Source organism: Ranitomeya imitator, chromosome 2 (assembly GCF_032444005.1).
Source record: "Ranitomeya imitator isolate aRanImi1 chromosome 2, aRanImi1.pri, whole genome shotgun sequence".
Classification (NCBI taxonomy): Eukaryota; Metazoa; Chordata; class Amphibia; order Anura; family Dendrobatidae; genus Ranitomeya; species Ranitomeya imitator.
The window spans coordinates 217236705-217250298 of NC_091283.1; positions in this window are offsets into that span (position 1 = coordinate 217236705).

Sequence of the window (13594 nt, forward strand, 5' to 3'; positions counted from 1 at the left end):
CACAGGTCCTACACGATGACAAGACTGGGCACAGCAACAAGACACAAGATAGTTATACTGCATCAGCAAGGTCTCTCAGGGAAAGATTTCAAAGCAGACTGGTGTTTCAAGATGTGTTGATCAAGATGCACCAAGAAAGGGGCAATATTGAGGACTGTAGATATGGTAGACTATCGTGGACCCCGTTAATCCTGACAATCTCTAAGTCCATTTGCTGAAATGCAGACCCTGACCTGCAAGGATTCTCCACCATGCGTCACTGCTGCCTCGAGACCCTCATTATTGTACTGCTCTTAAGCCCTCCAGTGAGCAATCTTCCTTCTGTTACAAATATTTCACATATGGCCCATCAGCCCAGAGCACCTGCTGCCATTTTTCTGCACCCCAGTTCCTATGTTTTCATGTATACTGTAGTTGACATGCTTAGTCTTGTTTCCATGTTGACGATCTGGATTTTTGGCAGCAATTCCTCCGTGAAGGCAATTTCTGGCCAAATGTCTTCACACAGTAGATGGCTTAGCAGAATCCCTTTGGTTACTGCCAGTACTGAGCTGATGGCACTGCTTGACATCTTTTGATTTCATACAGAAGTAAGCACGATGTGTCTTTCATCTGCTGCACTAAGTTTCTTTGGCTGATCACTGCATCTACAGTTCTCAATGTTGCACATGGTGATTCTTCAAAAGCACTGGAACAGCACTTCTTGAATGCCCTTTCTGCTTTGAAACCTTTGCCTGGGAGAAATTTTTCTGTTGCAGTATAACTACCTTGTGTCTTGTTGCTGTGCTCAGTCTTCCCATGGTGTATGACCTGTGACCTGAAACTGTCTTCCACAACCTCACTTTTTGAAGCAGAGTTTGGTTGTTCCTCTTCCAGTTTAAAGCCTCCTACACATGTTTCAGTTAATGACTGTGTATCAACATTTATCTGAAAATAGTGTTCATGATCACCCATTAGGTATAATTGGTTACTCATACACTCAACCATAATCTCTGACTTTGTGCAAGTATACCTCAAAAAATTGATGCTGTTTTGAAGGCCAAAGGCAGTCACACCAAATTGCTGATTCTCACCCATCAGAGGATATTGGGGATGAGAAGGATGGCAGTGGCAGCAGCTGTCTCATACAGACACATGAGCTAGAGATGATGGCTGTAGTCAGGTCAACACCTAGCTAATTTAGCTGGGGGCCTTACATGGCTGCATTGTGTAACTGTTCAAGCCACATTTACATTTGACTCTTTTCTTTTCCTAAGAGTAAATTGGACTGGCAAAATGCCGGATATTCCCCAAATATTTCCTTTATTTCATTATTAAAAAGTTACAGACATGGAGTCATTTCAGCCTCAGCCTTTTTTAAGCCAAAAGTTGGAGAAAATTTGTCTTGAAAATGCCACTTACGGGCCAACCATCGCCGTGTCTGTAACTTTTTGAAAGATAATAATAATATTTTTATTTATATAGCGCCAACAAATTCTGCAGCACTTTACAATTAAGCGGGGACATGTACAGACAATAAATTCAGTACAAATTAAGACAATTTAAACAGTGACATTAAGTGGTGAGGTCCCTGCTCGCAAGCTTACAATCTACAAGGAAATGGGGGGACACAATAGGTGAAAAGTGCTTGTTATTTCAGGTCTGGCAATTATAATAAATAGGGATTTTCATACAAAGCTGCATGATCCGGTCATCAGCCCGTGTGTTTAAGTGCAATAGTCAAGTATCAAGTGCAGTTATCATGTGTATGGAGGGTGTGGAGACAGATGAATAGTAGGGTGCAGATTCACATGCAGATAATATTTGGAAGGAGGGAATAGGACAAAGTTAGTTTACTGAGTAGTTGATGTGGTAGGCTTGTTTGAAGAGATGGGTTTTTAAAGCGCGCTTGTATTGGTCGGGGCTGGGTATCAGTCTGATCGTCTGGGGAAGTGCATTCCAGAGAGCTGGCGCAACACGAGAGAAGTCTTGGAGACGGAGGTGCGAGGTTTGGATTACAGGGGATGTTAGTCTTTGGTCATTTGTAGAACGGAGGGCACGTGTAGGGCGATGGATAGAGATGAGAGAGGAGATATAAGGCGGTGCAGAACTGTGGAGAGCTTTGTGGGTGAGAGAGATGACCCTGTAGCGAATGGGTAGCCAGTGTAATGACTGGCACAAGATGGAGGCATCGGTGAAGCGGCTGGACAGAAATATGACCCTGGCTGCCGCATTCAAGATGGATTGGAGAGGAGAAAGAGGGAGACCGATCAGAAGAGAGTTGCAGTAGTCCAGACGAGAATGAATAAGAGCAACAGTAAGAGTCTTAGCAGTTTCAACGGCGAGAAAAGGTCGGATTCTGGAGATGTTTTTAAGATGCAGGTGACAGGAGCGAGTGAGTGATCGGATATAGGGAGTAAAGGAAAGTTCGGTGTCGAATATGACCCCAAGACAGCGGGCATGCTATTTGGGAGTTATGGTTGAACCCTCCAGGGTAATTTCAATGTTGGGTAGAGTGAGGTTAGTAGAAGGGAGAAACACAAGTAGTTCAGTTTTGGAGAGATTTAGTTTCAGATAGAGGGAGGACATGATGTTAGAGACAGCAGACAGACAATCCTTGGTATTTTGAATTAGGGTGGGGGTGATGTCAGGGGAAGAAGTGTATAATTGGGTGTCGTCAGCATAGAGATGGTACTGGAACCCAAATCTACTGATTGTTTGTCCAATAGGGGCAGTGTATAGAGAGAAGAGGAGGGGGCCCAGGACTGAACCCTGTGGAGCCCCGATAGTAAGGGGACGGGGAGAGGAAGAGGAGCCGGCAAAAGATACAGTGAAGGAGCGGTCAGAGAGGTAGGAGGAGAACCAGAAGAGGGCTGTGTCCTTGAGGCCTATGGAGCCGAGCATGGTGAGAAGGAGCTGGTGATCCACAGTATCAAATGCGGCAGATAGATCCAGGAGAATCAGCAGAGAGCAATGGCCTTTAGATTTAGCTGTTATTAGATCATTAGAGACTTTAGTGAGGGCAGTTTTAGTGGAGTGTAAAGAGCGGAAACCAGATTGTAAGGGGTCAAGAAGAGAGTTATCCGATGATGTAATATGAAGTATAGTTGAAACCAGAAGTTTACATCCACTATATAGAAAGACACATCTGCATGTTTTTCTCAGTATTTTACATGAAATCAGAATAAACCTTTCCCATTTTAGGTCCATTAGGATTACCATAATTATTAATATTCGCCAAATGCCAGAATAATGAGATAGAGATTGGTTTAAGGCATTTTTTATTACTTACTGCACAGTCAAAAGTTTACATACGCTAAGATTACTATGCCTTTAAACAATTCTGGACTGCCCATATGATGTCCTGTGTTTGGAAGCTTCTGTTTTTTTTTTTTTTTTGGCAACATCTGAATTAATTAGAGACACACCTGTGGAGGTATTTTAATGCACACCTGAAACACACTACTTTTATGTGTAGCATCATGGGAAAGCCTAAAGAAATCAACCAAGATATCAGGAAGAGATGTCATGACTCGGTTGTCTGCTGGCTCTGGACCAGGGTCTCCTTCCCTGTCCCAATTGCTAGGGGGTGCCCTAGCTTGCCCTATTTCCCAGGTTACTTCTGAAGGTGAAGAGGCCGGGGCCATGTACCTTGTCTTATCTCCTGTATACGTCCTCCGTCTGTACCCTTCCCCCATTTGGGAAGAGGGGAGTAGCAGTGGACCGCAGTGCACCACCCTGACGAACAAGGCAACACGAATACGAGTATTTGTAAGACCTACCTGACATGTACCTGATGTGAGGTCAAGGTCAGATGAATAAATTAATGTCATCAAGATAGAATGCCACAAATCTACCTACCAGGTGACTAAAGATGACATTTACAAAGTGCTGAAACACGGGCACATTCATCAAACCAAGCGGCATCACCAGGTTCTCATTGTGTCCCTCAGGCGTATTGAATGCTGTTATCCACTCATCCCCCTCTTTAATGTGAATGAGATTATACGCCCCTCAAGATCCAGTTTTGAAAAACATTTTGCGCCTACCATCTGATTAAAGAGGTTCCGGATGAGAGGGAGCAGATATGAATCCGGACTGTAATCAGGTTGAGTTTGCGGAAATCTAGGCATGGGCGTAACCTTCCCTATCTTTCTTCTTTACAAAGAAAAACCCCGCAGCAATGGAGGATGAGGATGGTCTGATATGACCTTTACCCAGGTTTTCTGCGATGTAGTCCTTCTTAGCCTGCCTATCTGGACCAGAGATATTATACCGTCTGCTCTTAGGCAGCTTGGCCTCAGGAACAAGATTAATGGTGCAGTCATAACAATGATGGGGAGGAAGTTCTTGGCACACCTGCTCAGAGAAAACATCCCCAAAATCAGACATGTATCTAAATACAGACTGGCTATCCACTAAGGTATCCTTCACTGTTAGGCTGCCATCACACTAGCAGTATTTGGTTAGTATTTTACATCAGTATTTGTAAGCCAAAACCAGAAGTGGAACAATTAGAGGAAAAGTATAATAGAAACATGCACCACTTCTGTATTTATCACCCACTCCTGGTTTTGGCTTACAAATACTGATGTAAAATACTGACCAAATACTGCTAGTGTGACGGCAGCCTTACAGATAGCCCCTCACAGAACAGGCTATGGAGTACGGGGTCATTCCACTTGGTGTCCATGGCCCACCTCTGAAACTCGGAGTAATACTCCTCCGCCGGCCAGTTTCCTTGCTGAAGTTGGTGCAGTGTGGACTCAGCCAAGGAGACGCGGTCGGGGTTGTCGTATATAAGACCCAGCGCCAGAAAAAATTCCTGTACCATCTGAAGCGATTTGGAGTCAGACGGGAGAGAGAATGCCCATGCTTGGGGGTCATCCTGAAGGATCGAGTGTATTATCCCCACACGTTACTCCTCGGTTCCTGAGGAAACGGGACATTGCCTAAAGTACAAATTACAGATCTCCCTGAAAATAACAAACTTGTCATGCCCCCAAGAGAACATGTCAGGCAAAGCGATCTTGTGCTCCACTACAGACTGCCTGGGAGTCATGGTCCCCAAGCTTGATGTATTAGGGTGCTGCAAAATGACAGTGCGTAAATCTGCCACCTCCAGACTGAGCTGCTGCAGTGTCCCCGTTGGAGCAGTAATAGGATCCGTAATGGATAAAAAAAACGGTTTCGGTCAGAGCTAATGTCATGACTTGTTTGTTGGGTGACCCGGGATCAAGGGCTCCTTCCCTGTCCCTACAGCTAGGGGGCACCCTAACTTGCCCTATTCCCCAGGTTACTTCTGAAGGTGAAGATGCCAGGGCCTTGTACCTTGTTTTATCTCCTGTATACGCCCTGTTATGGTCTGGTGATTAAGGAGCGACATGCGTATAGTTCTGAGCAGGTGGCAACTATACTGACCGCAGTCCCTAAGCTCAACACAACACTAGAAGCAGCCGTGGAATGCTCCTAACACTGCCTATGCATCTCGTCACAGCCGGAGAACTAACTAACCCTAAAGATAGAAGCAGGAAACCTATCTTGCCTCAGAGAAATTCCCCAAAGGATAGATTAGCCCCCCACAAATAATGACTGTGAGAGGAGAAGGAAATGACATACGTAGTATGAAACAAGATTTAGCACAGGAGGCCACTTCTAGCTAGATAGGAAAAGGCACAGGACAGAGAGCTGTGCGGTCAGTAATAAAAACTAGAAAAAGTCCACCGCAGAGAAATGCAAAAATCTCCACACCTGACTAAAGGTGTGGAGGGCAAACTCTGCTGCCCAGAGCTTCCAGCCTAGCTGAATAGATCCATACCGATAAGCTGGACAAATGAACAAAACATAGAAAGTGGAAAACCACAAGACAAAAACAAGAGAACTGCAAAATAACAAGCAAGGACTTAGCTTTTGCTGAATAGGTCAGAGTGTCAGGAAAATCCTAAGAGCAAAGACTCCAGGCAGGAACAATGACAACTGGCATTGAATGAGGGAAAAGGCCAGACTAATATAGCCGAGCCAGGAAGACGATCAGTGAAAACAGCTGCTGAAGCTAAATCCAAGAAGCAGCCATACCACTCAAAACCACAGGAGGGAGCCCAAGAACGGAATTCACAACAAGGCCCTCCGTCTGTACCCTTCCCTCACCCAGGGAAGAGGAGAGTAACTGCACCACAGGACACCACCCAGACGAATAAGGCAACACGAACAAGGGCAAATGAAAATACCAGGCATACAAATATTCGCTCACATACAACAGAGGAATGCATCTGAGAGTGGAGGATGGGGAAAAACCAAAGTAGGAGAACAAAAGGGAATTATCACATTTATAAACCCAAGCAACAGTCGCTGATAAACCCAGCATACTCCTCACATAACCACTAACTCCTATCCTCCCAGCCATGTGTCACGCCGCCGTCGCCGTCTTCCCCTGACTCCCGCTATACTCACCTGTCTGCGGCGTCCCGGCACGCTCTTGCTTGTCCTTCGGCGTCTGCTGCTATGCTCGCGGGGCCGGCTTCTGCTCCCTGTCGGATGCGCGTGCGCACTCACTTTAGCGGCGCACGCTTCCCATCTTGATCTGGGCCGCTCCTTCCAGCCTCCTCTATGATCTTGGAGGACCCTGGACCCGGAAGGTAACTCCCCGCACTGTTTATCTGCCCGCCTCTTCCTCATGACAGTGCCTGACTGTCATTTGTATCTCTCAAGTGATTTGGCTCCACGTTTCTCTGCTCAGCTTTTGCTCTGCTCTGTGATCCGTGCTTCCCTGTTTCTCTGCCCTTTTGTCCATTACCTCGTCCTTCTCTTTTGCTTCCTTCCAGTTCCTGCCTTCTTGTGTCTCCAGCCTGTCCATGTTCCTGTTACCTCGTCATTCCAGCCTGTCCGTGTTACTGTTACCTCGTCGTTCCAGCCAGTCCGTGTTCCCATGTTCATTCTGTGTCTTTTACACCTCGAGCCTTTCCGTGTCCCCGCTCTCTTTCCGGCTCCCTGTCCCTGGGTACCAGCTGCCGTGGCAGAAGTCTCCTCTGGGCCTGTCCCTAATGCTCCCTGTACAGGGGGTGGTCCACCTGGTCTACTCGCCCTAGGGAGGTTCGCTGTCGCGGTCCAGTGGGTTCACCTTTGGAGTCCCACCAGCCCTTACACTATGCAGCATAAGCTATCTCTGACGATGTGTGTCAGTCAGGACCCAGATTATATAGGGGATAGGAGTGGCTAACCGTGCACAGCTGAGAGCCCAGACTCCCAGAGCTCCAAACATGGCCAATTAACCCCTATACTGCCAATAAGAAATTTGCCCTGTTTAAAAAGAAGGTGAAGTGCTTCTTTTCAGCGCAGGAGTAGGAGCAATCAGACGCTTCGGTCTTCTGACTCCTCTCTGTCGTGATAACACAGTGACAAAAGAATTGTGGACTTGCACAAGTCTGGCTCATCCTTGAGTACAATTTAAAATACCTGAAGTTGCCTCGTTCATCTGTACAAACAATTATAAGCAAGTACAAACAAGATGTGAATGTCTAGCCATCATACTGCTCAGGAAGAAGATGGGTTTTGTGTCCCAGAAATGAACGTGCTTTGGTCCAACATGTGCATATCAACCCAAGGACAAAAGCAAAAGATGATGGCGGAAGCTGTTAAGATTGTGTCAATATCCACAGTGAAACGAGTACTGTTTCAACATGGGCTGAAAGACCGCTCTGCCAGGAATAAGCCATTACTCCACAAGAAACATAAAAAAGCCAGACTAATGTCAGCAAATGCAGACAGGAACAAAGACCTTTTGTTTTTAGAGACATGTCCTGTGGTCTGATGAAACTAAAATTGAACTTTTTGGGCATAATGTCCATTTGAAGTAAAAAGGGAGAAGCTTGGAAGCCTAAGAACACTATCCTCACTGTGAAACACAGGAGAGGCAGCATCATGTGGGGTTGTTTTGCTGCAGGAGGGACTGGTGTACTTCACAAAAAAATGGCATCATGAGAAAAGAAGATTATGTGCCAATAATGAAGCAACATCTCAAGACATCAGCCAGGAAGTTAAAGCTTGGGTGGAAATGGGACTTCACAATGGACAATGATCCAAAGCATACTGCCAAAGTGGTAACAATGTGGGTTCAGGATAACAAAGTTAATATTTTGGAGCGGCCATCACAAAGCCCTGATCTCAATCCTATTGAAAATTTATGGGCAAAGCTGAAAAGCCCGGTGCGAGCAAGGCGACTTACAACCCTGGATCAGTTACTTCAGTTTTGTCAGGAGGAATGGGCCCAAATTATTATTATTATTATTGCTATAGCGCCGTTAATTTCATTGTGCTGTACATGAGAAGGGGTTACATACAAAGTTATAGATAGATATCATTTACAGTAAACAAATTTACAATGACAGACTGGTACAGAGGGGAGAGGACCCAGTATTTGCGGACTTACATTCTATGGGATAATGGGGAATAGACAGAAGGTCGGGGGTGCAACAGCTCTGGTGGTGGTGAGGCGGCAGCTCTGGTGGTTGTGAGGCGGCAGCTTGGGTGGTGGTGAGGAGACAGAATGGTTATTTCAGGCTGTAAGCTTTCCTTAAGAGATTCCATCTGAAGGATCCGAGGGTGGTGGATACTTGGACGCGTTGAGGAGTGGAATTCCAGAGGATGGGGGATATTCGGGAGGAATCTTGGAGGGGGTTGGGTGAGGAACGAATAAGTGTGAAGGAAAGTAGGAGGTCTTGGGAGGATTAAAGATAAGGGTACCGTCACACAGTGCAATTTTGATCGCTACGACGGCACGATTCGTGACGTTCGAGCGATATAGTTACGATATCGCAGTGTCTGACAAGCTCCTGCGATCAGGGACCCCGCTGAGAATCGTACATCGTAGCAGATCGTTTGAAACTTTCTTTCGTCGTCTAGTGTCCCGCTGTGGCGGCATGATCGCATGGTGTAACATATATCGTATACGATGTGCGCATAGTAACCAACGGCTTCTACATCGCACATACGTCATGAAATTATCGCTCCAGCGTCGTACATTGCAAAGTGTGACAGCAGTCTACGACGCTGGAGCGATATTGTTACGATGCTGGAGCGTCACGAATCGTGCCGTCATAGCGATCAAAATTGCACTGTGTGACGGTACCCTTACGTGAGGGAAGATATTGGGAGATTAGTTCAGAGATATAGGGAGGGAACAGGTTGTGGATGGCTTTGTAGATCAGTGTTAGTAGTTTGAACTGGATTTGTTGGGGAATTGGGAGCCAGTGGAGGGATTTGCAGAGGGGAGAAGCAGGGGAATAGCGAGGAGAGAGGTGAATTAGTCGGGCAGCAGAGTTGAGGACAGACTGGAGTGGTGCAAGAGAGTTAGTTGGGAGGCCACAGAGGAGGGTGTTGCAGTAGTCAATGCTGAAGATCATGAGGGCATGCACAAGAGTTTTAGTAGATTTCGGGCCGAGGAAGGGAGGGATTCTGGCGATATTGGAGGCGACAGGAAGTGGCAAGAGTTTGGACGTGCGGTTTGAAGGACAGGGCAGAGTCGAGAGTTACCCTGAGGCAGTGGATTTCAGGTGCGGGAGAGAGCGTGATGCCGTTTACCATAATAGATCAGGTAGTTGAGATACGCGAGATGGAGGAAAGATGATGAGTTCGGTTTTGTCTACATTGAGTTTTAGGAAGCGAGAGGTGAAGAAGGAGGATATGGCTGATAGACACTCTGGGATTCTGGACAGCAGGGAGGTGACATCTAGGCCAGAGAGGTAGATCTGAGTGTCGTCCGCATACAGGTGGTACTGGAAGCCATGGGACCTTATGAGTTGTCCTAGGCCAAGGGTATAGATGGAAAAAAGTAGGGGCCGTAGGACAGAGCCTTGAGGGACTCCAACAGAAAGAGGGCTAGATGAGGAGGTAGTGTGGGAGTGGGAAACGCTAAATGTGCGGTCAAAAAGGTATGGGGCAATCCAGGACAGGGCAAGGTCTTTGATGTCAAGGGAATAAAGAATCTGTAGCAGTAGGCAGTGGTCGTCAAGAAGGAGGATGGAGAACTGTCTGTTAGCTTTGGCTTTGAGTAAGTCATTAGTAATTTTGGTCAGTGCAGTTTTGGTGGAGTGGTGGGGGCGGAAGCCAGATTGGAGGTTGTCAAGGATAGATAGATAATAGATAGATAATAGATAGATGACAGATAATAGATAGATAATACAGTCATGGCCAAAAGTATTGACACCCCTGCAATTCTGTCAGATAATACTCATTTTCTTCCTGAAAATGATTGCAAACACAAATTATTTGGTATTATTATCTTCATTTAATTTGTCTTAAATGAAAAAAACACAAAAAGAATTGTCCTAAAGCCAAATTGGATATAATTCCACACCAAGCATAAAAAAGGGGGTGGACAAAAGTATTGGCACTGTTCGAAAAATCATGTGATGCTTCTCTAATTTGTGTAATTAACAGCACCTGTAACTTACCTGTGGCACCTAACAGATGTTGGCAATAACTAAATCACATTTGCAGCCAGTTGACATGGATTAAAGTTGACTCAACCTCTGTCCTGTGTCCTTGTGTGTACCACATTGAGCATGGAGAAAAGAAAGAAGACCAAAGAACTGTCTGAGAACTTGCGAAACCAAATTGTGAGGAAGCATGAGCAATCTCAAGGCTACAAGTCCATCTCCAAAGACCTGAATGCTCCTGTGTCTACCGTGCGCAGTGTCAACAAGAAGTTTAAAGCCCATGGCACTGTGGCTAACCTCCCTAGATGTGGACGGAAAAGAAAAATTGACAAGAGATTTCAACGCAAGATTGTGCGGATGTTGGATAAAGAACCTCGACTAACATCCAAACAAGTTCAAGCTGCCCTGCAGTCCGAGGGTACAACAGTGTCAACCCGTACTATCCATCGGCATCTGAATGAAAAGGGACTGTATGGTAGGAGACCGAGGAAGATCCCACTTCTTACCCCGAGACATAAAAAAGCCAGGCTGGAGTTTGCCAAAACTTACCTAAAAAAGCCTAAAACATTTTGGTAGAATGTTCTCTGGTCAGATGAGACAAAAGTAGAGCTTTTTGGGCAAAGGCATCAACATAGAGTTTACAGGAGAAAAAAAGAGGCATTCAAAGAAAAGAACACGGTCCCTACAGTCAAACATGGCGGAGGTTCCCTGATGTTTTGGGGTTGCTTTGCTGCCTCTGGCACTGGACTGCTTGACCGTGTGCATGGCATTATGAAGTCGGAAGACTACCAACAAATTTTGCAGCATAATATAGGGCCCAGTGTGAGAAAGCCTCAGAGGTCATGGGTCTTCCAGCAGGACAATGACCCAAAACACACTTCAAAAAGCACTAGAAAATGGTTTGAGAGAAAGCACTGGAGACTTCTAAGGTGGCCAGCAATGAGTCCAGACCTGAATCCCATAGAACACCTGTGGAGAGATCTAAACATGGCAGTTTGGAGAAGGCACCCTTCAAATATCATGGACCTGGAGCAGTTTGCCCAAGAAGAATAGTCTAAAATTCCAGCAAAGCATTGTAAGAAACTCATTGATGGTTACCGGAAGCGGTTGGTCGCAGTTATTTTGGCTAAAGGTTGTGCAACCAAGTATTAGGCTGAGGGTGCCAATACTTTTGTCTGGCCCATTTTTGTTTTTTTCTGTGAAATGATCAATGTTTTGCTTTTTGCTTCATTCTCTTTTGTGTTTTTTCATTTAAGACAAATTAAATGAAGATAATAATACCTAATAATTTGTGTTTGCAATCATTTTCAGGAAGAAAATGAGTATTATCTGACAGAATTGCAGGGGTGTCAATACTTTTGACCATGACTGTAGATAGATAATATAGTAGATAGATCGATAGATATGTAATAGATAGACTAACAGATAATAGATAACAGATATATGATAGATATATAGATAGATGATAGATAGATGATAGATAATAGATAGATAACATAAATAGATAATAGATAGATAACAGATAATAAATAAATAATAGATAATATATAACAGATATATAGATAGATAATAGATGGGTGGAGGACTATGACCCAGCACCAGGCAGGAAGTACGAGGTGGCAGCCAGAAAAAAAGTGCAGTGTAAATGTCCAGAAAGAATAGAGGCAGCGTTCATCGTTCCGGGCGTTGATTCTTTACTCACAAGCAGGTAAAAACATTGCGGTGCAGGAGAAGAGGTGGAGACAACGTAAGTCTATGGCTGCAAGCACTTCTAAGGGTCCAGTGTTAACCTTTGCGATAGTGTGGGGAGGTCTTTATTTAAATAAAGTATTGTTTGTGCATGTTTCCTTCATATTACCGGGTTAGTAATGGGGGTGTCTGATAGAGACCTCTTCATTACTAACACCAGGGCTTTTCTGCTAGATGTGATTTCTGACAAATCACAGCTGACATCAACCCCAACTACCATTATCATGATTGCCACCTCACGAGGGCAATCAGGAAGAGAGGGCAAAGTGCCAGAATTGGAGCATCTCATGTAAGGGGCCAAGAATGGGGCAGCTGGTGACTGGCAATTTTAGGGTAGGAAGGGCCCAATAACCATGGACCTTCCCTGTTGTGAATTCTGTGGCAGAGTTCACTCCTGTGGTCACAAGTGGTACTTCGGCTGATTCTCTCTGGGAGCTTCCATTTGTGGAGGAAAGTGGTACTGCAGCTTCTGAGTTTCCTCCCTCAGGTGATCTGGTGAGGTCGTTAGCTGCTTCTCTACTTAACTCCACCTGATGCTTTGATCCATGCTTCCTGTCAATGTTCCAGTGTTGGACTTGTGTTTCTCTGGATCATTCCTGTGGCCTGCTGCTCTGCATAGCTAAGTGCTTCTTTGCTATTTGTTGCTATTTTTTCTGTCCAGCTTGTCTATTTGTTTTGCTGGAAGCTCTGGGACGCAAAGGGTGTACCTCCGTGCCGTTAGTTCGGTACGGAGGGTCTTTTTGCCCCCTTTGCGTGGTTTTCTTTAGGGTTTTGTGTAGACCGCAAAGTTATCTTTCCTATCCTCATTCTGTCTAGAATATCGGGCCTCACTTTGCTGAATCTATTTCATCCCTACGTTTGTCTTTTCATCTTACTCACAGTCATTATATGTGGGGGGCTGCCTTTTCCTTTGGGGTATTTCTCTGAGGCAAGGTAGGCTTATTTTTCTATCTTCAGGCTAGTTAGTTTCTCAGGCTGTGCCGAGTTGCATAGGGAGCCTTAGGCGCAATCCACAGCTACCTCTAGTTGTGTTTGGAGAGGATCAGGAATTGCGGTCTACAGAGTTTCCACGTCTCAGAGCTCGTTCTATTATTTTGGGTTATTGTCAGATCACTGTATGTGCTCTGATCGCTATGTACATTGTGTTACTGAATTGCCTAGCATAACAGTACAGGAAGCCCAAAGTACTAATGATTCTTAATAGAGGGAAAAAAGAAGTTCTGAGACCATTTTTTTTCCTTTGCACTGTGATTTGTCTTTTTTTTCCCCTAGACATTTGGGTGGTTCAGGACACAGGTGTTACAATGGACATTAAAGGTCTGTCTTCATGTGTAGATCAGCTCACGGCAAGAGTTCAAGATATTCAAAATTTTGTGGTTCAGAATTCTTTGTTAGAACCGAGAATTCCTATTCCAGATTTGTTTTTTGGAGAT